At 39.3% G+C, this 24,346-nt stretch overlaps 1 protein-coding gene and 1 long non-coding RNA gene across 6 annotated transcripts in view; one reads left to right on the forward strand and one right to left on the reverse strand.

Annotated features, from left to right (window-relative positions):
- LOC129153192 (uncharacterized) overlaps positions 1-14,445 on the forward strand; it is a 170,452-nt gene extending 156,007 nt beyond the window's left edge. For both annotated transcript variants that reach the window (XR_011521597.1, XR_011521598.1), the window contains one exon: positions 671-14,445. This is a non-coding gene — a long non-coding RNA (uncharacterized lncRNA). The remainder of the gene's footprint in view (positions 1-670) is intronic.
- LOC107381645 (protocadherin-9) overlaps positions 1-24,346 on the reverse strand; it is a 243,711-nt gene that overhangs the window by 29,614 nt on the left and 189,751 nt on the right. The gene's annotated exons all lie outside the window — the stretch shown is intronic.

Raw genomic sequence — 24,346 nt, forward strand, 5'->3', positions numbered from 1 at the left:
GCCAACCGGTGATCTTCCCTGTACAAGCAGCCAGGGTGCATGATCAATCGGGTCACAGATGCATGACATTCTGTCTCAATCTGTCCCTCTGCTGATATTCTTCATTCCGTACTCTACGCTTCAGGCTGTGTGTGTGCGCGCGTGTGTGAGTGTGTGCTAATGTGTGTGTACGCGCGCGCGTGTGTGTGTGTGTGTGTGTGGGGGGGGGGGTCTTGCTCTGTGTGAAAACGAAGCAGTACAAGTGATAATGCTGCAGGATGTCATAATTTTATCCTTCTCAGCAGCAGCAATGCAGGTGCTCTCCATGTCCAAAATGTGTGTAAGCAAGGTCCTTAGTCATCTTAAAGTTGCGCACATTTTTCCGCTAAGTTTTCTTTCATAAATCCCAAAGTTTGCGTAGAAAGTTGCTTACGCAGTTTTCCAACCCCGTTTTGTACGTAAGCAATCTTGATAAATGAGGCCCCTGGGCATTTTGAATGACAAAAACAAAGCACTCAGAGGACATTTTGTTAGTTGTTATTCTATTAAAGGTATTCCATTTTTTCTTTATTGTTTGTTTATGTTTACATATTAGGAGATTATACTTCATTGTTATTTTTAACGCAAATCCTTCCAAAACGCTGCAATTTGTCACGGTCTGGGTACTGCTCTGTTTGTTTCTTCCCTGCAGGTGGGTGTGGCTGAGGCTCCCCAGCTCTCTGGCATCATCATCACGGCACCAGAGTATTTAAGACGCAGCGTGACTCCTCCACGCTGGTTGATTACTCAGTTTGGGTAGATCTGATCACCAGTCCTGCACTTCTGTCTCTGTCAGCCTCTGCCTCTTTGTATGTTAACCCGTTTGCCCGTCTGCTCAGGTTCCCGTCTGCCTAATCTACTCCTGTGACAATACCCCGGATCTTCATACCACATCTCGCAGCCCTCTTCTGGTCGCCCGCTCTCAGTCCCCCACCTGCCGCTACCTCCAGGTTCTTCCACTCACCCAGACCTGACTCACCTCCCCCCTGCTTCCCTTCATCCTGAAGAACGTAAGCCTCATCGAAGAAGAAGAAGAAGAAGAAGATATCATTTCTATAGCGCCTCTCAAGATAAAAATCATGAGGCGCTTCACAGAAACAAAAATATAAAAAATTGTAAATATATAAAAAAGCATAAGAAAATGTTTAAAAATATATTTAAAATGAGCAAGAATAAGCAATTGCGATTTAAAAGAAAAAATGTTAAGAGAGAGAGTGAACAAGAAAGAGGGAAATCCTGAGGAAGGTGGAATAGGTGGGGAGAGCAGAATAAAGAGAGAGAGGTGAAGAAGGTCATACAAAAACCAGCTTGAACAAGTGAGTCTTCAGCTGCTTTTTAAAGGAGACCACTGAGTCCACTGATCTCAGGCTCAGGGGGAGAGAGTTCCAGAGTCTGGGGGCCACAGCAGCAAATTATCTGTCACCTTTGGTCTTTAGCCTGGTGCTGCACAACCAGTAGGCGTTGATCACTGGACCTCAGGGACCTGCTGGGGGTGTAGGGACTAAGAAGATCACCAATGTAAGATGGTGCTTGTCCATGTAAGGTCCTATAGACCAGAACCAGGATCTTGAAATGAATCCTGGAGTCGACTGTTCATATCCTCCTGCCATCTGCCCTCTCAACTTCTCAGCATACTCACTCTGTTCTCCTCTCCAGACCCCGTCCCGCCGAGCACCCATCCTCCGAAATCAGCCGTTATTTCTGCTTCTTTGCAGTGCCCTGTGTTCTAGTTTATTCGTCCCCTTATTTTAATAAATCGTATTTGTCTTACTTCCCATTGTCCTTGGTGATTTGGTATGTCGTGGGTCAAACACCTGGTACCAAACATGACACAATTTCATGTATTTGTTAGAGATGTTATACATTTTAGCTGTTTCCTCACTCCTATTGCTCCTTGTAGAAATTTCTCAGGTTTGCTAAAATCTGTGTTGATTTGAGCTGATGAGAATGAAGATGTGGATTGATTTAAGTTCAGCTAAATGGTTTGCAACTAAGCAGAAATGATTAGCGCTTGATGAATTGTACAAACATTTTCAACACTTTTCAAGAAAACATCATTTTGAGATTCCATCATGCTCCCGTGTGTGACAGCCAGATCATTAGCCCGTCTCCTGTAGGGATTATTCCGTTAAAGATTTCACGACACGCTGACAAAACTTCCCAGGATTTCGTGACACGTCTAAACTGAGTCCCTTCGAATGAACTTCTGTGCATATTTGGCAGCTTGACAAATTAATTTTATTTAAGCAGGACTTATTCTATTACCTTCCAATTAAAATGCTTTTACTTGCATATTAGCCTAGAGGTAAGGACGATCTCTACTGTTTATCCGTTTCATTACAATGAAACAGAACCAAATTTTAACTGCTACATTTAAACAATAAGAACTAAATTAATTGACTTACATTTTTTTATATATCTTATAAAGAGAAACTAGGCAAATTTGGCTTCCTTTTAGCACCCCTAGTGTGTGTTTAGTAGAACCAAAAGCAAAACTTGCTATGCGTTCGTCTTTTTAACACCTTAAAGGCATTTAGACTGCAATTTTGGCCACAGTTTTTTCTTTTGTCCGTCTGAAAATTAATGTAGTTCCAGCTGCTGTTGTGAGTGAATTATTTCTTTTTTCATTCTGTCAGAAGCAAACAGATTTTTCTGATTGTTGGTCAGCATTGTTGGCTGATGTAGTTTAAAATATTCTGATCAGAGTAAGATCAATTCAGATTGAATATTCACAGCTTTAGTCTTGTATTAAATCTGTTTACACATCTCTACCCACATGTATACGATAATATATCCTACATTCATACTATTAAATACAAATAAAACAGTACTGACACATAAACAGCTTTTTTATAATTAAAATGTCCACGTTGGCTGGTAGTCACCTGGATCTGGCTAATGGGGAGCCCAAGTCTCCTCCCCTTCTGGCTGGCTCATGGGTCCCCAATCAAAAAAAAAAAAAAAAAAAAAAACAGAATATGAGTGAACTGGGCTATAAAAGTTATTCTCTTGTCTTTCTGGGCTTTGCCTTACGCCCTGAGTCACATCTGTCAGACTTTTCTAATCCTAGAGTTTCACCGTCTGTCAGATTTTCTATCAGAAGCTAATGCAGGAGATAGCGGTAGGAGACTATGTTAATGTCCAGCCTGCATGAAACACTCAGTGACACATTAGAATCAGAAGTAATCATTTAATGTATTTTTTTCAGTGAAGTTGACCTATATATTGACCTACAACAGATATGTTAGATTTCCAAAATGCCCCCCCCCCCCCATATTAAACCCGTTCCTACGCCCTTGACTGCAACGCCAGGTATGTCAGCTCATTTTTTTTCTAAGTCCAACAGACCGGTGCGGCATCTCAGAAGTTGCAAGTGGCATATTCTGGCCACAGGGGGCGATAGGGGCTGGGTGGCCTTTCATCATCCCTTTAATGGGTCATTTCAGCACATTCTGGCTCAAGAAAATTATTTAAAAATAGGAAAAAGTTTCATATTATATTTACCTTTGAAATAAAGTTTTTTGGCATAGTATTTAAAGTGAAGAGAGTTCCTTGTTCTTTTTACAGCTTTTATGCTTTAAACTTTAAATAACCACAGTTTGAATTTTGTCAAATGCCACTCAGAAAATGCACACAGAAGGCATTTCTTTTCATGATAGTTGTAGCCCTGCTCTCCACCATCTGTAGGCAAAGTACTTTTCTTTAAAAGCATACATCATCACGCTGAAAAACGACTCTACTTTTTTCAATAAAAGATAAAGACCATCTTATTACCTTCCCATTAAGGACATAACATTTTGTTAAATGGACTCCTATTTAAAACACTCCTTTGAGCTGTGAGCCAGATCCAATGAATCTCAGCGGCACTTTAATCAACTGGCACTCTGCTGGTTCCACATAGCCTTCTTGTGATTAAGAATAAAAATTCATAGTATTTGATTATTCCATGTTCTAAATCAAAGAAGAGTAGAAGTCCCCAAAGGCTAATTCTACATAAATCTACATCCCAAAAATGAAATATCAATATTATTTCCATTCCAGGGCATGTAGAAATGACACAGGTAGGAAATCTGAAATAGCTTTCCATTTTTTTCTCTCTCTCTGCTGCCTCTCTCTTTCACGTTGAAACATTTATGGCTTTCAAAACCATGAATAGTTTAGAAGCCTCTGTAAGATGCTGCATCAAGACTTGTTAGTGAACTAATACATTTATTGCAAACTTTTTAAATTTCAGGGAGAAATAACACAAATACTTGGGGTGTTTTGTTACTTTGACTAATTTGAAATGCTCATTCTGGATGTTTTCTGGACAGATTTGTGACCATCGGCTATCAGTTGAAGACTGTGGATAACAGAGCTTTTGGCAGGAAAGGTTAAGAAAGTTGAAGACACTGTACAAACAGCAAAAGTGCTTCACAAACAGCTTCGTCAGCTGTTCGTTCACTGATAGCACTTGTACCCAGAGGAAAGGTCATAGTGGCCCATTTTCATGAGCCTTAGCTTCAAGTGAGTCACATCAGAGCCCATCATAACTGATCATGTGACACTCCAGGCAGAAACTGGCAGTTGTCGACATTAGTGAGTACCAGTCCTTAACTCAATTTCAAGCCCGTTCTACACTCCTTTCAGCCTGAATCAACAAAATGTCTTCATATGTAGGCTTTGACTACAACTGGAACACTTTGATCTCTGAAAATATAAAAAGGGACGTTGTATTAATGAAGTTAAGGTTAGAAAATATACATATCAAGCATACTGTGTGTGTGCGCATGTGTGTGTGTGTAATTCCTTATCAAACACTGTCTTTCTTCATCTTTATGGTTTATGTTGCTCTTGTTTAAAAGGTTTGCAATCCTAAAGCAAACATCTGCTACGTTTACGCACCAAGAGTTGGGATGCCGTCCAAGGCACATATGGGCCCCCTGATAGGGGAGGTTTACTCATTGTCTCCTCTGTAAGCCCATCCGCTGCTGTTGTTGTTACATCATGCCTTTCTGTACATTCAGATTGTGTTTCCTGTCCAGCCAATCATGTTTGTCAGTGAAAGAAATATTGTTTTACCCCAAATGTCAGGTAAAGTGGAATGAAATGAATGAAAATGTAGATATGAAGGATCAAAGATGGGTGTTAAAGTTTGACAAATCCATAAATATGTGGACATGACTGGGTCATCATCTGTATAAACCTGCCCTGTCTATCATTTGTGTTAGCATCATACCGGTATACATATTTCATTCAGGCAAATAATAGGATGCATTAAAAAGGAATAGTGGCTGATGGGCTTCCATTCATTATGCAGTATTTGCATATTACATTGACACTACATTACTTCCAAATTGGTTTGAAAATTAAAATATGCAAATTAGTACCCACACAGTGTTTGACACTATCGAAACCAGGAATGGTCATGGGCGCTCACGGCTCATTCAGCTTTGTGGCATTTTGAAATGTTGCTTATTTTTAAATAGTTCAAAGTGTAATTAACAGATTATGTAGGGGTCGTCTTCATACTCAGACTTCATATTTTATACAAGTGGTCATTTGAATACAACTGTGTTCACATTAAATTACTACAGTTTCTGTTGGAAGGCGATTTCTTTTCATTTGATTTTCCACGGCTACTTTATTTACAGGTAAATATTCTTCCCACTGTTAAGCTCTGGTTCTCAAATACAAAATACTGAACAGCTCACATCCAGCAGTGTATTTACATCAAAATTTTGTTTTCTGTGTAGCTTGAAAAATGAGGAGAAGAGCGAGAGAACGTTTGAATGAGAGAGAACGCGTTTTTAATGTCCATTACGCTTTCTTTACTATGAATAAAACTACAAAGCTTAAATGTCAACAACAATGCTTTAAGGGCACTGAATGGAGTCCATTTAACTAGATTTTTTTCTTGCATTGCTTGCAGACATGTCCTCAACTCAAACAGCTGATAGCATCAGTTGTACCAACAGAACTCGTGAGCAATCTAACAAAACGTTTTGAAAACTGGATTCAAATAAACTTTGAAATCATTTAAAACAATCCTGTTAAATATTTAAATAAAGTCCAAATAACTGAACATGTCACGAGTTGGTGTAGGAAGAAGTTTAGGACCCAAGATGCAGGAACCAGATGAATGAGGCAGAGGTGGAAGATGAAATAAAAATCCCTTATTTAGGAGTAATCCAAGAAGGCCGGGAGCCAAAAACCAAAAATCCAAATGACCAAACTAGAGATCCAAAAACACTAGAGAACTAGAGACACTAGAAGCTAGAGCGCAAACGAGACGAGACTGACACGAAACAATGAACCAACAAAACATTGAGACACAGACAGGGTTTTATACATTGGGGAGGATGAGAGGGAGATGAGCTACGGGTGTGTGGGGAGAGAAATCAGGTGAACTCAATTACTAATCAGGGAGAGGGCAGTGAGTTGGAGGAAGAAAAATAACATGACCTAAGATTAAAGACAAAACCTAAAAACAAGAAGAGCAAAATAACTAACTAATAATCTGGGGAAGGAGAACTAAAGAACCGGTGGGGGGAAAGAAACACACTAAAAGAGCCTAATAGATGAACAGCTGAAAACTAAAGGAAAACACTACAGAAAGAAAAACTACAGGGGCGTGGCTAAGGGGGACCACGGGAGCACAGGACCTGGAGGGGGACCTAGAGGGGCTGCAGATCTGGGGACACATGAGAGACACATGAGGGAGACATAGACAAGGACACAAGAGGGCGCTAGGAGACACAAAAGGAGAACCTAGAGATGGATGGAGAACACAAGGAGACACATGAGGGAAGGAGCAGACGCAGACCATGACAGAACAATGAGCTGTACCGGCTATTTATAACTGACTTTAAATCTCCTCGTCCTTAAAATTGTAATGTATTTTTCTTTTATAAATTAGAATCCCTTTGAGCCTCTGTGACCCTGTAGTTAGTAAAAACAGGTTTTCTGTTTTCACTCGCTTGCCACTCATTACCATTTATTTAACGTCAATTAAAAACCTGGTAGACATAGCCACCCCTGTGGATTCACTCCTGAAGAGTGATAATGAACGTAATGACCAAGTTGGCCTTGATGCCCCAGCCTGCAAAAACTCAATTTGTATTCAGTTATTTTTTTATTTTAGTTTTTACTGTTGTGTTTAATGGAAGCATTTCAAATACCTCTAAACTCACCTTGTCTGTACTGCCCACAGTTGTGATTACGTACTATTCAAGTAGTGTGTGTGTGTGTGTGTGTGTGTGTGTGTGTGTGTGTGTGTGTGTGTGTGTGTGTGTGTGTGTGTGTGTGTGTGTGTTAAGAATGAAAATTCCTATCTCACCCTCTGTGCAAGGTCTCATCCTTCCAAGCTCGGGTCCAGCTCGGTGGCCTAGTGGTAGAGTGTCTGCCCTGAGACTGGGAGATCAGGGTTTGATTCCTGGTTGGGTCATACCAAAAACTTTGAAAAAATGGGACCCAATGCCTCCCTGCTTGACACTCAGCATTAAGGGATTGGATTGGGGGATAAACCCCCTAATGGTTCCCGAGCGGCCACTGCTGCAGCTCACCGCTCCCCCAGGGAATGGGCCAAATGTGGAGAACAAATTTCGCACACACATCAGTGTGTGTGACAACTGACGGAACTTTGGGACTTTGTACCGGAGGCCTGGGAGCTTGAGGGTTCTGCGCAGCATCTTCCTAGCATCGGCTCCACTCTGCCTGGTCCGGTTTTAGAGTGTTCTCATTTGGGTAGCTTTTGTATTTTCCCGCGTGCAACCGAACGTCTTTTCAGCCCTCTTCCCGAGGCGGTCTGCCTGGAGCCGAAATAGTCCAACTCACCCACTGCTGACTGATTGGCCGGCTCGAAAACACGCCTACTATTAGGGGGAGCCTCCGATTGGTGGATAGAATCAGCCCGCCAGGGCCTCCCGCATGCGTGATTCACTATCATTCTGTGACTTTTTCAGTTTCTTTTAATTAAAAAACAAGCATGGCAAATTGCTAACAGCACTAGTAACATAAGAACTTATTGTGGCTGAACCAAAGACGGGTCTCCTATGAACACCTTGGTATGTATTACTACTAATATAATCATCGCAGTACATACAGCTGGTTCTGGTGCTGATAAATTAAGAGTATTTTTATGGTCATTTAGTTATTAAAATGTGCTGGCAAACCTTGTTACATGATCATACTGTTTCTTTCCCTTAGAACAGGTGGAGATTAGATAAAAACAGGTATATAATAAAATCATCCCAAAGCTGCACCACACATAAAGGCTGTTTTGTGTTTGAGTCTTGGATAGTGTCCAGGGAATCTGCCAGGAGAGGAGTCTAGGTAGAGCAGGGAGCAGGGCATGATGAGTGTTTTGTTTAATCTGCTGACTCATCTGCAAGGATAACTGTTTGTTTTTTGTGTTGATATAAATGATATATTACAGCATATTCAGTACAAGCACAGAAAAAGATAAGACATCTGCTAACTTTAACAGCATGCTTACTGACTCTGTGAATTTCTAGGTTACCTGCTTCAGTCAGACATTATCCAGGCTTTATACTGAGGAGTCAACAGGATTTTTGTTTCCTCATATTCTCTCATTCAAAAGCTGTTGGGGTGAAGTTATTTTGTGAAATCAAATTTAGCACGATGTAGGTCTTTGCAAACATGAGCGCTGTCTAAAACCTTATTTTAGTTCTCCTAACTTTGCTTTTGCTGTTCAAAAAGGCAGTAATTAGGTCAGTAAGTAGGTCTAAGGAAACTATGAAACATCATAGCTGTGAATAAATTGCAATAAAACCCCAATAAAAGCTAGTTTATAATGTATTTTACCTACAAAGGTCTCATTGAAAAATACACTACTGTAAACCCAAATGTTGAAAATAATAAAATATTAAAATAAGTGAAACTCATCATTTTAATTTTTAATTCATCTGAACATTTTTTAGTGAGCATAACTTAAATAAATCAGTAAAGAAAACTTCACCTGGTTGAGTAATATTAACTAAAAAATTATTATTTATTATTTTATATTTCTATATTATTCCATTCATCTTTAGGTCAACTTAAAGTGTGTCTGACAAACAGACTTGTATATATTTATAAATATTTGTGGATCTTTAGGAAAAACAACACGAACAAGCAATTTTGTTTGATTTCAGGAACGCTAAGGAACTGGTGAGCAAGGCGCATTGTGGGTAGTCATGTTTTTAGTAATTTAGATCGATTTTGGGGTGTTTATGCATGTTTATTGTGAGTGATTGTTGTTCTTAGTTATTACCTCATTCAGTGTTTCAAATGTGGTTACTTTTTGTATCATGTTGGCACCATAAGTGAGGAGGTTGGTCAAAGGAACGACCATGCTGTGCCGTTTCACTGTGACTAATATTGTGGTGGTTCACAACAGATGTTCTCGTTTTTGATTTGGGTGTTCCACTCACTGGCTGTCAGCATCTGGGTGTGTGAGTCAGGGGATGGTATTAGCTTCCACCTTAAGCTGCCTGCCACGTTGTCATTTTTATGTAAATTCAATTTGTCTGGGTTAATGTAGTGGGGTTAAAAATTCTAAGTAGTCAATACTTAATTTAGATTAGTACTATAAGCTAAGAATGCTAAGTAGAGAATACCCAGAAAAATATATGTACTTAACTTAATATATATATTTGTATTTGTATTAATATAAAGCAACTAAATACTGTCTTTTCTCAACTATTTCATTAGCTCAAAATTTTTGATGTAGTCAGTTTCACCAAAATTTTTAGTTATATGAACGTATCATGTTTTACAGTGTGTACATATGATTATATATTTATTGGTGCATTTCTTTATGGGCCCTTTTTATTTCACCAGTAAAACTGTACATTTTATTAAATGGACAAATATTAGGTCTTTATAACAGACACAAATCTTCAGGTTCCCATTTTTCTTGAATCTTTGTTGATATGTTATCATGAAATAAGAAAATCTATTGCTCTGAAGTCAGTTAAGATACTTCAACTAAACTACTGAATAGAAAGCACCAGGCCAAAGTCTCAAACAGGAGAATTGAGCTCTGTTTAATTCTATTCTGCACATGCAGGCTCATAGTCACGTCTGTACATGGCAAACATATCTGATAAACTGGTTTGTCTTCACTAATTTGCATTTGTGTGTGCATGCTAAAACAAATTCATGATTTGTCCCTGGGCGTGTGTTTCAGGCTCCAGGGAGTAAACACATCATAAAGCAAGTGATTTAAAAAAACATCATCTGATACTGGGGGTGAGTCTGTAACAATGTCACATCTCAAATGAGAAAAATCCATTTTTAAAGTTTGAAAGATCACAGGATGCCTATTTTCTGTTATCAGGCGCATACTTTTCATGCACAACATATTTCATCATATTTGTATTTACTTAAATCATGTTCAAAGGCTGGATTTGCAATTCCTTCACTTTGTGCTTTTCAATCAAAACATTTTAAATATAAAACTGATTTCTAACGGTTCGTGAAAATGGAAACAATGAGGGATACGAGCAGAAAATAATGAGGAGGGCTTAATTTGAACAGCCAGAAATGAGTGCAAAACTCCAATGTGGATAACTGGGAAACGGTTTTCCACGAACGAGGGAACACAATTAAATAGCAGGGTGTGCAGCACCATTTTGCCACTGATGCTTAAAATATTTTCTTTACATAGCGCGGTTACCTTTTATTCCTCAGTCACTTGAGAGATATCTGAAGCACAAAACCCTCATTTGTAAAACCATGAAATATTCATTTCATCATTTTGAGCTTTGTGCCAAAGTGAGAACAAACACACTACAAACAAATATCATATTACAGCTAAGCGTACGTTCAGTTTAACCACCACAGCGACCCATGTCGGCTCAATATGATCCCTCCGTTACTTCTCCTGATGCAATTCAAGTTAGATCATGCGTAAACAGAAGTGCAAACATAGAAAAAACTAACAAAAAAAAACCACACAAAAACAGAAATAACCAACATACATTAGGCTAACATATTTGACTGATTCAGAGCTAAAGTGAACGCTCAAGAACATTTAAAATGGCAAAGCTGTCACTGTTTCTGTATTGTTGGATTTGCTTCTTTTCCTCTAGCTGGTTAAGTGCCTCCAGACAATGAAATGAACCTCAGCTGTGCATCAGGGTCCACAGAGCTGGGACACCAGGCAGACAGACAGACAAGCCTTGTATTGAGGCAGAGCCGATAGGCCTGGCAAATGTGTCCTGTTTGGCATTTAAAACACCTCCACTCAGTCCTGTGTCGTGGGAGAAGTGACGGACCTGACAGGCTCAGTCTCTCGGGAGTCACTGGGCCTCTTTCCAATCTCCGTGGGTCAGTGCGGGGGTGAGACGCCAGTGAGGAGCTCCTGGCTAGAAACACTAATTATCACGGCTGCCTTGCTTTTAGCAGTACTGTGTTCAGCTCTAAGGTAGCACACACCTCCTGGTCACGCTGTCAGATACCTCACAGGACTGGCTCTAATTGTGGAGATTGTAAAGCGATGGGTGTATAGGTGCAGGCTGCCAAAGGCAACTCTCTGCATCACTGACTTATCTAAATAAATGGGTAAACAAACAAGTGTTTAACGTTCCTTCCCCGTGGTTTGCTGCTGCGGCTGATAATGTTTGTATTTGGTGTCGATTATGATCCAATATCAAATTCGGGTGGAATCTTCTGATTGGTAAATGGCACAGTAGTCATGTCACAGATCGTGCACTTACACACACACACACACACACACACACACACACACACACACACACACACACACACACACACACACACACACACATAATGCCTCTGCCCAAACTCATAATAATTTAATAAATGCCTGAAGGCAGAGTTTGAGGCAGTGGACAAATATAAATATTAATTAACACACCAGGGACTAAAGTAATGCGTAAAAAGCTTCTCTGCCTATTGGCTGCTGCCATATTAAAAGGAACTCTGGTCAGATTTTAATGTGCTTTGGAATATGCATCAGAACTTCAAACATTAACTTTCAAAGTTAACATCTTCTCACTTATATCCAAGGTTTAAGTTGTGAAGTAGTTCAACTCGCTGCGAGTGCATCACACTGATGGCTCTCTTTGAGAATATGTCTGTGGGGTTACTTGTTACAACTTCAAAGCTCTGCTGACTAGCATGTGTAAAAATGTATGACACAAACAAATGCCCACCTGATTGTTTTGTAGGTCACATGAACTAATCACTAGGTCAATTTCCGCTGAGGGATGTGTAGGAAAACAGAGCCTCAACAATTCTGCTCATGTGACAGGTTGGAGGGCTCTTTGGAGATTTGCACTCCTACAATGTCTGACTTCATTGTAAAACTGAGAGAGTGGGCATGTGGGCAGGGGTTGACAGCACGAAGCCAAAAAGACGAGTTGAGCCATGGCATTTCCCTTTTCTGTCTCCTTCAACAGCATGTCTACGGCTAAGTAAATGTCAATACTACCTTTGGACGTATGTACTACTAAACCTTGCAGGTTTGGTAACAGGTAAAACAGAAGCATGTGAACACAATGTATTTGATAAGGCACAAGAACTTTATTTAAATAGCTGGCAGAAATGTGTCTGACTGACTTCCATGTACACACGCACGCTGCAGTAATGTACAGTGAGCCGCGACTTAGCTGAAGTACTCAGAGGGATCAGGTTCCAATCCCGTCTTACAACGCGACTTGTCAGAGGAAAAGCTCAGACGTAAATTAAAGGAATTTTGCCGGTGACTGAACCTCACCGGACAGGTGTGGTGGCATGCATGTTCAACTTGGCTCTTCAGGGGAAGAATTTTCAAGTCAGACACACACAATAAGCTCTCTCATCTGTGGTAAGGAGAGAGCTGAGGTGCTACGTAGAAGGAAGACAGATGGGAAGGAGCTTTGCCTGCCAGCTGCCTATGTCGTTTTGCCCCTCACAGTTAGGCATCAAGAAACAAGAAAAAAATGGTTCATGTTTTTAAAAAAAGTCTTACATGCTTAAACTTTGCATTTCACACTGAAATATTTATGATTTGCCACGTTTCATGCCAATTAAAATCTAACATGATCTTATGTTGAGCAATATTCTGAGCTAGAGTTCTTTTAGCTCATATCTTGATGAGTTGGACTGTATGCATAAGTTAAACTTTTGTAGTTGAACATCTAATGAAGACTTCATAAGCTTCCTTCAAATCTGTTCAGTGGTTCATGAGATGTGTTGCTGAAAAAAACACACCAGTATTAAGGTTTCTACACCTTTTCTTAAAACATACCTGCCAAGACAAAAGGTACTGGTTCAACCCTTAAGGCTCCACCCTGCTTTTGTTTTTGTTTAGAAATGTGCTGCACAATTTTATTTATTAAATCTTTTTGCTTAACCTGAGTTGCAGACCTCTTTTAAGGCTTAAGTTTAAGCCTCATTCATTAGTAATGAAACTTATGGCTCTTTGAAGGTAGCCGTTCATTAGTCGGTGATTTACGTCAAAGAGCCGTTCAAAAGACTGGCACTTTGAGGGCGCTACTGGAAGACACGAGCGGTTCTCTACAAGGACTCAGCTCTAATTGTTCACTTTGAAAACCTGTATAAAGGTTTGATTTGCTTGTGAAAGTCATATCACTTTTATTTGTACTCCAAGAGCTCTTCGGCAGGCTAGCAGAGGCTGATGGAGCCATGCCCAACTTTTTAACTATCTGTCAAAAGCAACGGAGGCTGCAATCCCGTGATTGGTCAGGACGCCGCTTCCTTTAAATTTGTCAACAGCACTGACATTCCCTCAAAAATAACAGAGCCGGAGATATTTAGCAGCAGACTCGGAACAGCTTGAAGAACGTCTCGCTGAAAAAGTCTGAAAATATGAACGTTTGTTCACCCGTGACTGAAGTAGTACAAAGATACGCAGCAAGCGTTTTATTCGTGCACAGATGTGATGGGAAACATGGGTTTAAAGTGGTGACCACACGTGGAGGTGGAGAAGAATGAGAGACATATTCGTTTGTATCTAAAAACAATAGTAAACACACTATCATGGACAAGAAACGTGATTGCAGTTGTGACAGAATACCCCTCTGTTGTCCTGGCAGGGAATTACTTTGCAACACTCCCCAGGTGACGCAGAGGTTTGAGGGGAAAACATTTCCGTCAGTGCATGTATGCATGTGCAAGACTCCACACTCAAGCTGACGAAGAAGTAGAAATCAGCCTTAACTGGAGGTGAGATAGCGCCGCACCCATGGTGTTGCTGCAAGGCTTGGTGCTCGTTTACCAGCAGCATCTCTTTTGGTGCAGCTAAAGGACCGGCACCATGCTATGCTATCAAGCCTATTTAGTTTGCTAACTGCCAAATTAATCTCCAGATCTATCATTTCAGAATTATTGGAGGATTTTTTTTTCTACTGGGAAACTGAGAAGTCACATAGGCAAAGGGCGAGAAAGCATGGCTTTGAAAAAGCAACTATGGGTTTAAGCTACAGATAAAACAGTGAGAGGCAGATCATTTTCTTTTCTGTTGAAAAGAAACGGGCTTAGGAAAAAAGTTGGTTAGTTATGAATCTCCCTCGGTACCAAACTGTATCAGCTTTATCATTTATTTATTTATGCTTATTTATTCAAGCTGATTTATTTTAATTAATGGGGCGTTGGAATATCATAGGAATGTAAAATAGTTCATGTGGTTTAGCAGAAAACAGGAATTGATAATGTTGAATTTCCCACTTCACATCCTGTGAGGCATGGTTTGAACTGATAAATCTAAACTGAACGCTACATTTTTTTCATACAGATTGATTTGTTTGGTGGAAGTAAATAGACAAACGCCTGAACAAGACTTCCAATCACCTTTAATTTGGCCAAATGTTCCCAATTATTTAAAATATATCAAGAAGTCGTTGCAAATTTTGGAGTTTCAGAGTGAAATCCTGATATTTTTAAAGTAAAAAAGTTTGAGTTCAGCCCCAGAAGGATTGCCTCCACTCTGTAAATTATAGTGTAAACTCTATTAAACACTATCTGAGTCACACTGTCTACCATGTAAAATTGCAGCTTGTAGTGGTGGACAGATTAAAAGGAATCACTCTCACCTAGTGGCAAATTCCACACCAGTAAGCAACAAATAGCTTGGCAAGTTCTCAGCGACATTTCCAGGGATTAGCTCATAGTGTTGGGTTGGAGGCAGGACACAACATGGAGCCACAGCACTGCTGACTCTCACGGACACACACGTTTAAACTAAATCTGTTTATTTTTACAGAGTTCACTGAAAAAATAAATACACTTAATAATGAAAAAATAAAGGAGCATTCTAGTTTGATCATTTCTATATAGGCAAGCAACGTGATTTTGACAAATCAATCTATTTTTGATGATTTTCAATAATGGCACAAAGTCAAAACTGAGCAGATACAAATCTTTTTCTCTATTTTGTTGCTAACTAAACAAACTTCTTAAGGTACGGCGTTTCATGATTCTAATACCTACAGGTTTGATACTGATTGTAGATCTTGAGTTTGACTGGAGAAAATAAACCCTTAATGTTGCTTTGATTTTATTCTCTAGCTTGGAGAGAGAATTAAAATCAAAAATATGTCTTAGAGCCCCATATAAAATAAGAATAAATAAAATAAAAAACACCAACCCCACAGCTGCTGATGGTGGAGTGTTGTGAGGGGTGATGCATGGAGAGCGCTGACTTGTGGATGACAGAGAGAGGGACCTATAGGAAGGATTTTGCAGCTCATTTCCAAAATGCTTCAGCTGGAAGCGTAGGCACAGCGGCCATGGCATGAGCTGAGTCAAATGCTGTCAATCACCTGTCGGTCTGCGGCAACTGAGTGATGATGAATGACATTTAAATGTTCAGCTTAAGAGCGGCGGACTCGTTCCCTACCCGTCTATCCCTGTAATTAAAGGTTATCATATTGTAATATTTTACTAAAGAAAACCTTGACTCACATCTTTGTTTAGCTGAATGTGAGTTTAATCTGGAATAATTGCAGTATATGTATTTGTGCTTTCATGCATCCTGCAGTCCTTGTGTTTATTAAGAGACGAACCTCTCCGCTAAATGAATCCACCATCAGTGTTGGTAAAAACAAGCTAGTCCACAACAGCTAGAAGGCATTAAAATCAGCTGGCCTCCCTTTAGGGCCACTAACAACCACAGTTAAAATTGTCCTTCAGTTTTGACAGTAAGAAAATCCCCCCAGAGAGGCTGTTTGGCTTCTTTTCTCCTCTGAAACTTGGTTTATTTTGTCAATGACCTTTTCCCTTCTATCACTTGCAGGATCAGTATGCATTCTTCTCTCAGAGTGATTACTTCTCACCCTGTCAGCTCACCTTGACTTCACCTGTCATCCCTCCATCTATTTTCATTGTGATATTTTCTTTCTCGCCTCTTATTAGTTGTGCCCACCTGAGGTTTCTGTTGAGTACTCCATAGAACTCTTTATATCTGGTCCTTCACACTCGCGCATGCAAGCACACATGCTGTCCATCCCATCATTTACTGACGTGCACATCTGATGATTTGTATGAAAGAAAACTGAATGTCTTTACCATTCATGGTCTGTGTTTATTCTCTGATCTCTGTGACTTGCTTTTGCATTTAACATGCTTATCTGGTTTGAACCAGACCTCTGACTTCCTTGTTTGGGTTTACCAACACCCTACAGCGGGATCCTGTAGGGTGCACACTAATCCTGGTCTATCGAGGTCAGCTGTCCTGCATGTTTTAGTTATTTTCCTGCTTTAGCACACTTGAGTTTAATCACTAGGTGATTACATTTATTTATTTCTTTTAAAGGCTTGTTCAGAGCTTGACGAGCTGCTGAACAGGTGGATGTGCCACTCAATCAGGTGTGTTGGAGCAAACAGGTAAAACATGCTGGATAGTGGTCCCCGAGGACCAGGGTTTCCTACCTCTGCCCTACAGGTCACACAATTCCTCCTCTTTCTTCAGTGTTATTGATCTGATGGTTGATAGCAAAGTGGCTAGCCAAGCAAGGGCTGATGTCTGCTTCTAGCACATGATTCTTGCATGTTTTAGATCGTGAATAAAGCTGATTGGTTTGATTTAAGAATGAATCACTCCTGCAGAAACTAATAAGGGTTGAGCAGTTAGATTAAGATGTTAAAGACAAACAAGCACAGTGAGGGGGAGAGAGGACAACAGTCTGATTTTATGACAGCAAATTAAAACAGACCCTAGGGGGTGTTAAATCACACCAAAAGGTACTTAGTGTTCCTTTTTAATGTATTACAGCAATTTAAAATCTGACCTCCATCCATCCATCCATCCATTTTCATCAGGCTGCTCTTTGTCACCCTTGAACTCTTGTGCACAGTTTGGAGTTGAGCTCCCACACTGACGAGTCTGTGCACAGAAATCTCTACTATTTTCATCATGTTTCTGCAAAATTCTTTGTAAAACAGGAAAATTCTTGGGCAGTTATGGAGATTAGAAAACCTGCATTAGGTGTTTTTGGTTTCAAATGCATTTATAAAACAGTATTAGTGCATGTAACAACTTATGTAAGTTTTTGGGGTAAAAGTGTGACTTTGTTAGCTAGAAAAAACACCAAAGAACCACGACAGATGCCGCAGGATTATTTAACAAAATGTCAACATTCTCAGCATTATTGATTTAAAACGTAACAAAAATGTATTTCTTTATCATCTTGTTGTCATGGAAAGATTTTAGACATTTAGACAAACTCTACGTTTGCAGAGTTTAAACGTGTGTATTTAAAATAATAACACTTTCTGGCCTTGTCTCTGTCATATTTATGGGTGCTTTGTTTTGGCTGGGTTGGAACCTAAAAAAGAAAGCTTTCATGTTTCAGACAAAGTGGTTTTGAAACGAAATGGAGCAGAATACATCAACATGAAAGTTATCCATCGTCTCCTGCCCATCAATGATTAATGACTAAAGTGGTTCCATTTTCAGTAAAGAGTACGTAACAATTCTGCGCTTGAGAATTTTGTCCCTTTTCACCAAACCCCTTAACACCTACCTACCCACTCTGTTTCTTTGCCCACACATTTCATTAATCCTCTAAAAGTGACAACCCAAGATTTGGACCAGCAATAAGACCATTCCAGCCGGGTGGTTTAAATAGAGAAAATCATTAAACCTTCCACATAGAATCCCCCTTTAAAATATGAAACACAACATTTCATTTGCTTTAATCAATGTGCAGCTAGAAAAACGCTGCTTCCACCGACATTACATACAAACTCTTGGCTCGATAAACCCGGTTTGATCTTGCTTACAGGAAAGTGTGTGTTGTGCACCAGCACATGGTAATTCTTTTGATTCCTTATATCTCTCCTGCCAAATTCTCAAACTGTTTTCCTGTTTTGTTGCGGGAGCTGAAAGCTGGAAAAATAATTTAAGCAACTGTTACGTTATTTTAAATGTTCGTTTACTCATGTTTTAAATTAATTTACACACAGCATGGGCGTAACATTAAGGAACTGAAATATGAGCAACATTCTAGAAATTGAGTGCGTAAATATTACCCAGCTGACTCTGCTATGGGACCTTGTCGCAGTGTCTTAGCTCTTTTTGTTACTGCCAGAAAGTGTTAAAATGAAGGACCACGGCGTAACATAATGAGGTGCGTGCATGATGGTATAAAAGTAAAAGTTTTTATTAATAACTAAACAAAACCATCCACTAATTGCTTCATATCTTTGTACTCTTTCAGTCACAAGTGAATAAATGTTCATATTTTCAAACTTTTCCACGATGCGTTCTTCAATCTATTCTGGTTCCGACAATAAATATCTTTTTATCTTTTTTTTTTTGGGGGGGGGGGGGGGGGGGGATGTTGACAAATTTAAAGAGAGAGCTGTCCTGGTCAATAACAAGCTTGCGGTCTCCGTCACTTTCGACAAATAGTTAAAATTTGGGGCATGTCTCCATAACCCTCTGTAAGCCCTCGCACTAACGTATAATGGCGTTTCATGTCTCCGCACTGACACAGACGGAGAAGTATAAATCAGGCTTAAGGCGCAGGCTTTTGTAGACTGCCACACCTGAGGTGTCCTCTGAGTTGATGAGCTGCACCAACTGCTGCAGTGGGGGGGGGGGGGGACCCTCTGGCCTGTCTGTCCAAGCCCTGAAGGTACCTTCTTTGCAAAAAATAGAGTAAGCTTAGGTTTTGAGTAGTCTCTTATTTCTGCTTGTTCTGACAAAGATCTATTCATTTCTACTGTTTTTTTTTATTGATTTATTATTTGTTTCTTAGGTTTTTCAGACCTGCAGCACCAACTCTATTTAAATTATACTCAATTGTTGCATCTGTTTGGCATTGTGTGCATTGTCTATACGCAATTGAGCAAATAACGTTTTAGGTGTTACTAATTTCCATTTTTTTCCATTTTTAATAAGTCATATAGCACCTTGGTCAATAGTGCTTGTTAAAATCCTATCTCACTCCACTCTGTGTGCATATTCTGAGTTCCTGTGTTATTTTCAGGTATTGTCATTTAAATGTGTGTATGCAAAATAAAATGGATAAGAACATTTTCTCATTTTATTGGAATCCATCAGTGGCTGTGTGAGGCCTTTGGTGAATAAGTGGAGTGTTCATTTATTTGTTATATTATGACTTCATTATGCAACAGCTGCTGACAATTACTTTACTCTGTAATTGCAGAGGGACACCCAATGGTCCTTGAAGACATTCAGAGTGTGAGGACACAGTAACCTCTCCTTTTATGGTTTATTTTATTTGTTTTTATTAGAGCTAGCTAATAAAGATGGAAATGTCCATTTCAAGTCATATTTGTACTAAGATAAGGGATGAGGTGCATACATTAATTAAAGAGGAACACAATGAGGTAAGAGGTTTATTAAGATGAGCTGATTCTTAAAAATTACAATAAAAGTAAGTTTTGAAGGTTTTTAATCATGTTCTTGAAATAAACAATCACAATGGCAAAAGGGGAACACTGAGGTGTTTTTTTTTCTATTCTAGATCATTGGATTTTGCCACACAATATGTAGCATGCGTAATGCATTGTAGGGTTCTTAGGTTGTTATTTCCCTGGAGAATGCCGGGTTTATATCCTCAACTACAACAGATTGGCATCTTGGTGACTCTTCATGCAGCACAGTGGGCTACAGTGGGAAGAATGGTGAAGCATAAACTGCAGGACCAATTTTACAATGCTCTAAAACCTTTAGAAAAAAGGAGTGCACCTTCTGTTGCTCACCATTTATTCTCTAACAGCACGACTTATAAGTGACCCGTGACTTGACTGTGTGTTGAAACATTCAGTGGATATACATTGTTCAGTAACTAAGAATTTTTGTCAGTTTACATATTTTAATGATATCCCCAATTGTACATAAACTAAATAGTAAATGACATAAATTAAATAGTAGAGTCACTGAATTACAAACTGATGAATTGAAAGAAAAACATCTGAATAAGAGGTCAAATGTGTTAAAGCAACAGCAGAAGTGTCTTTTTAGACATTTAGGATTGCAGGTTTTGGATGAATGAATCAACAACTGCAAAATGACACAAAACATATTTTTGGCCTGCCCAGTGACATGCAGTGCTAATGCAATTCAAACTACTATGAAATAATTATTTTTATGTATTATTAATATTTATCATAAATCAACACACGCACTTAAATGGATAAATGAATAATTTTAAAGTGGTAACACAGCTGACACCTAATCATTTAGATATTTAGCTTTCAGTTTTTCTGTTCTGAGGGACAGCTGTAGCTCAGGAGGTAGAGCAGGTTGTCCAGTAATTGGAGGGTTAGAGGTTTAATCCCAGCTATGACCAGAGAGTTTTGCTGTTGTGTCACTGGGCAAGACACTTAACCCACCTTGATTGCTGGAGGTGGTCGGAGGGACCGGTGGCGCCAGGCCCTGCCCCCGTCAGTGTGCCCCAGGGCAGCTGTGGCTACATAGCTCATCACCACCAGCGTGTGAATGAGCAAGTGATTGAGTTGTGAAGTGCCTTGGGGGGTTTTTAGAACCCTAAAGAAGGTGCTATACAAATACAGGTCATTTACCATTTCTGTTGGTCCAGTATGAATTCCTTTTTCCTGGCCGAACATAAATCAGAAGTTTATGTGTATTATGTAGTATGGCAAGTGATGAGAACATCGAGCTGATGTCAGAACAGGTTTAAAACATGTTGAGTTGCAAGTTGAGGTAAACATTAAAAAGTTGACTATAAAATATTTAGCCCACTGAAATGCTGCAGGCTGTAGACTGACTGGGACTTTAAAGTAGGCAGCTGCAAATTCATTACATGACTCAAAGCATATTTAGGCTTTTGCACGTATGGCCTTTGGATAAAAAACAACAAAACTATGTTTAAATAAATGATCTTGACAGAAACTGATGTTTTGCTCTCCATTCGATTTATTTTTGTTCTTTGTTTATTTGAAGAAAGAAAAAGATTTCTTTTGTAAATCGGCAAAAGAAAAGAAAAAAAATTATTTTAAGTTCGTTGACTGTAAAATACAAAGTGACACAGAAAACAGTTAATATTATTCATACACCCCTGATGTCTTGGCCACATGAAGCTCTATTTAATTTAAAATCATACAATTTCCACTTTGTGGAACAACACGTTACCCCAGCCTCTGCATCTGGTACCTAATGTGGAGGATTTTATGTAGCAAGTGAAAACACAGCTGCATTCACAGGCTTTAAATAACCTAATGCCCTGTTTAATAGTTTTATGGATACATTTTATGACCCTGAAGTTTTGTATCTTTTTATTTCTTACTACTTATATCCTCATAAATGATGTTCCGCAAAAGGGGTGATACAAATAAAGGTGAACTGGTGATCGACACTCTTAGCCCTCAAACAGTTTTCCTTTTTTTCTTTTATAAAGTGAGACATGTTTATATATATATATATATATATATATATATATATATTTTTTTTTTTCCCCTCACTTCAACAATTACAAGTGAAAAAGAAGTGACTTTCTCTGCTCCCACAGTATCGCATCCTTAGCTCAGATGAAAGCTACATCCTACATACACGTCTCACTGCTTTTCTGTCTTACATAGGGATAATTAGTAAGTTCATTATTTTCAGCAGAAAGGAGGCCAAGCACCAGAGGTTATTGGATTAGCTTTACCACATTTATCAGTGTTAAGTTTTATGTTTGTTTCTGTAGTTTGAAAATCAAAGGAATAGAAGTCACAGACTTTTTTTACCCCCACATAATTTACTGAGTGGTGTTTCTTTTTCTCAAAATGCTTGTTTGTGTAAAATAACTTCTTAGAACGACATGAAATCTGAAAAGATTATCCCTTAAATGAATGATTGTTAATTAAAATCCAACATAAAACACGTAATTTCCCTTGAACAAGCAATATTACAGAAAAATTTACCTTAGACAAAATTCTTTCACCTGTTAGAAGACATTTCACTTAATAAAAAAAATCATAATAGTATACACACACACATGTGTGTGTGTGTGTGTGTGTGTGTGTGTGTGTGTGTGTGTGTGTGTGTGTGTGTGTGTGTCAGTGGCAGGAAAGGGCTTCCATTCTCACAACTCAACTTGGAGTATTTCTTTCAAAAGTCCTTCAGATGCATTTTTTCCTTTGTCAACAAACACTGAAGGCTGTTTAACATCTGACAGAGTTACTCCAGACTAGTTAGCCTGGGACCAGTGAGTTCACATATTTGAGAGCACACAGCAGCAGGTAACGCATCCCTCATAGACGGGATGTAAAATCAATTTCCTGCCACGAAGCAGGTCAGTGATCAAAGACCTCTGCTGTCACTGTTAATAGTTTGCTGACAAGAAAACAACAGTAACAAAACAGAATCCTATGAGGACGGATGTCTAATGTTGTAGAACGTCAGCCAATTAAGCTTCAGAGTTCCTTTTACATGCACTGGAGCTTGTGTAATTATCACACTTTCCTCAATTTTACTTTAAATTATGCATTTTGTAGTGTAGATGGGCCGTTATTTGTGGGATTATACATTCATTAATCCTACGGTGAACGTTTTAGTCCTTTTGTCTCTGTATAAAGCAGGAAACAACCCTAATTCATCTTTAAAGACAATGAAGAGCTGCCATCATGAGAATGAATATGGACATCCTGGTCATGCATCTACAGACCTGAAGTAATGTTTTGTAGCATCTGTTGTGAACTGGGTGGTAAAAAAAAAAAAGCTAAACATGACTTAAAGGTAACATTAGTTTAACTAACAAGGTGAAGCTCTATCAGAGTTTTTCCTTTAGTAAATAAACTAACACAGTTCTTGTCTTAAACAGTCTGCATCCCTAATGAGACAATACTACTGCTAAAATGCAGCATCTGCACCAGAGGAGTTGTTGTTTTTAAAAAAGTGCTGTGCATCAGATGCTTTCTTTCTGCACAACTGTACCAATTCATTTCATTATCATGAATATTAGCTTGCTTTTAGATTTTCCATTTAAACACTTAAAGGTGCATTATGTAGAAATGAAGTAAAAATTACACCCTGTGGTAAAATATGGTCACTGCAACCATGGGTTGGTCTGGAGCTTTTTGGCCAGCCATCGTCAAATTACAAGTGTCGATGCTGCAGTATTAGCTCGCAGGAGACACGGCAACCCCACACTCACTGATGGTAAACAATAGTTACGTCCCTCCTTCCTTTGTTTTGAAAATCATAACAATCGGTTCTAAAATACAGGGGAGCGGGTCTAAGCTTAGGCTACATTCACACTGCAGGCCTTAATGCTCAATTCTGATTTTTTGAGTAAATCAGATTTTTTGTGTGTGGCTGCTCACATTATGGTTGAAATGCGACATCAAACTCTCTCCAGTGTGAACGCTTCACAGCCCCAAAGCGACCCACATGCGTAGAAGACAAGAAGTCAGACTCAGTGGAGTTGGAACCAGGAGAGGCAGAGTTGTGATGTGAAAGCCTTCACTGACTCATCCACAGGATGATCACACCTATCACATCTTCCATTTTGGGCTGGAGACTGTTTTAAAATCTGTAAACTATTTTACTTCGTATTCCCTCCATCTCCCCAAATTATTATTCACAGAGACCCCCCCCCCCCTGTACGGAGGCTGAGACCGGTGAGACGCTTTGCTCCAGCAGCACCTCCCACTCCCGTTCTCTAGCCTGGCCTACCAGACTCCCCCTTTGTTTAATTCTGCATAGAGAGAGGGTCTGGGAACTCTCCAATTGAAATAACCCCACCCCCTGAGAATTCTAACCAAGCCAATCAGCGCTGAGCAGTGTACGTTACACACCACAATGCCAAGTCTGTCGAACATTGCAACTGAAGCGGAGTTTGCTGTGGCTCTTTCCTTTGTTCTAAATGACTTTAACATCTTTAAAACAACATGTAGAAGTGCT

The sequence above is a fragment of the Nothobranchius furzeri genome, chromosome 9 (genome assembly GCF_043380555.1).
Source record: "Nothobranchius furzeri strain GRZ-AD chromosome 9, NfurGRZ-RIMD1, whole genome shotgun sequence".
Classification (NCBI taxonomy): domain Eukaryota; kingdom Metazoa; phylum Chordata; class Actinopteri; order Cyprinodontiformes; family Nothobranchiidae; genus Nothobranchius; species Nothobranchius furzeri.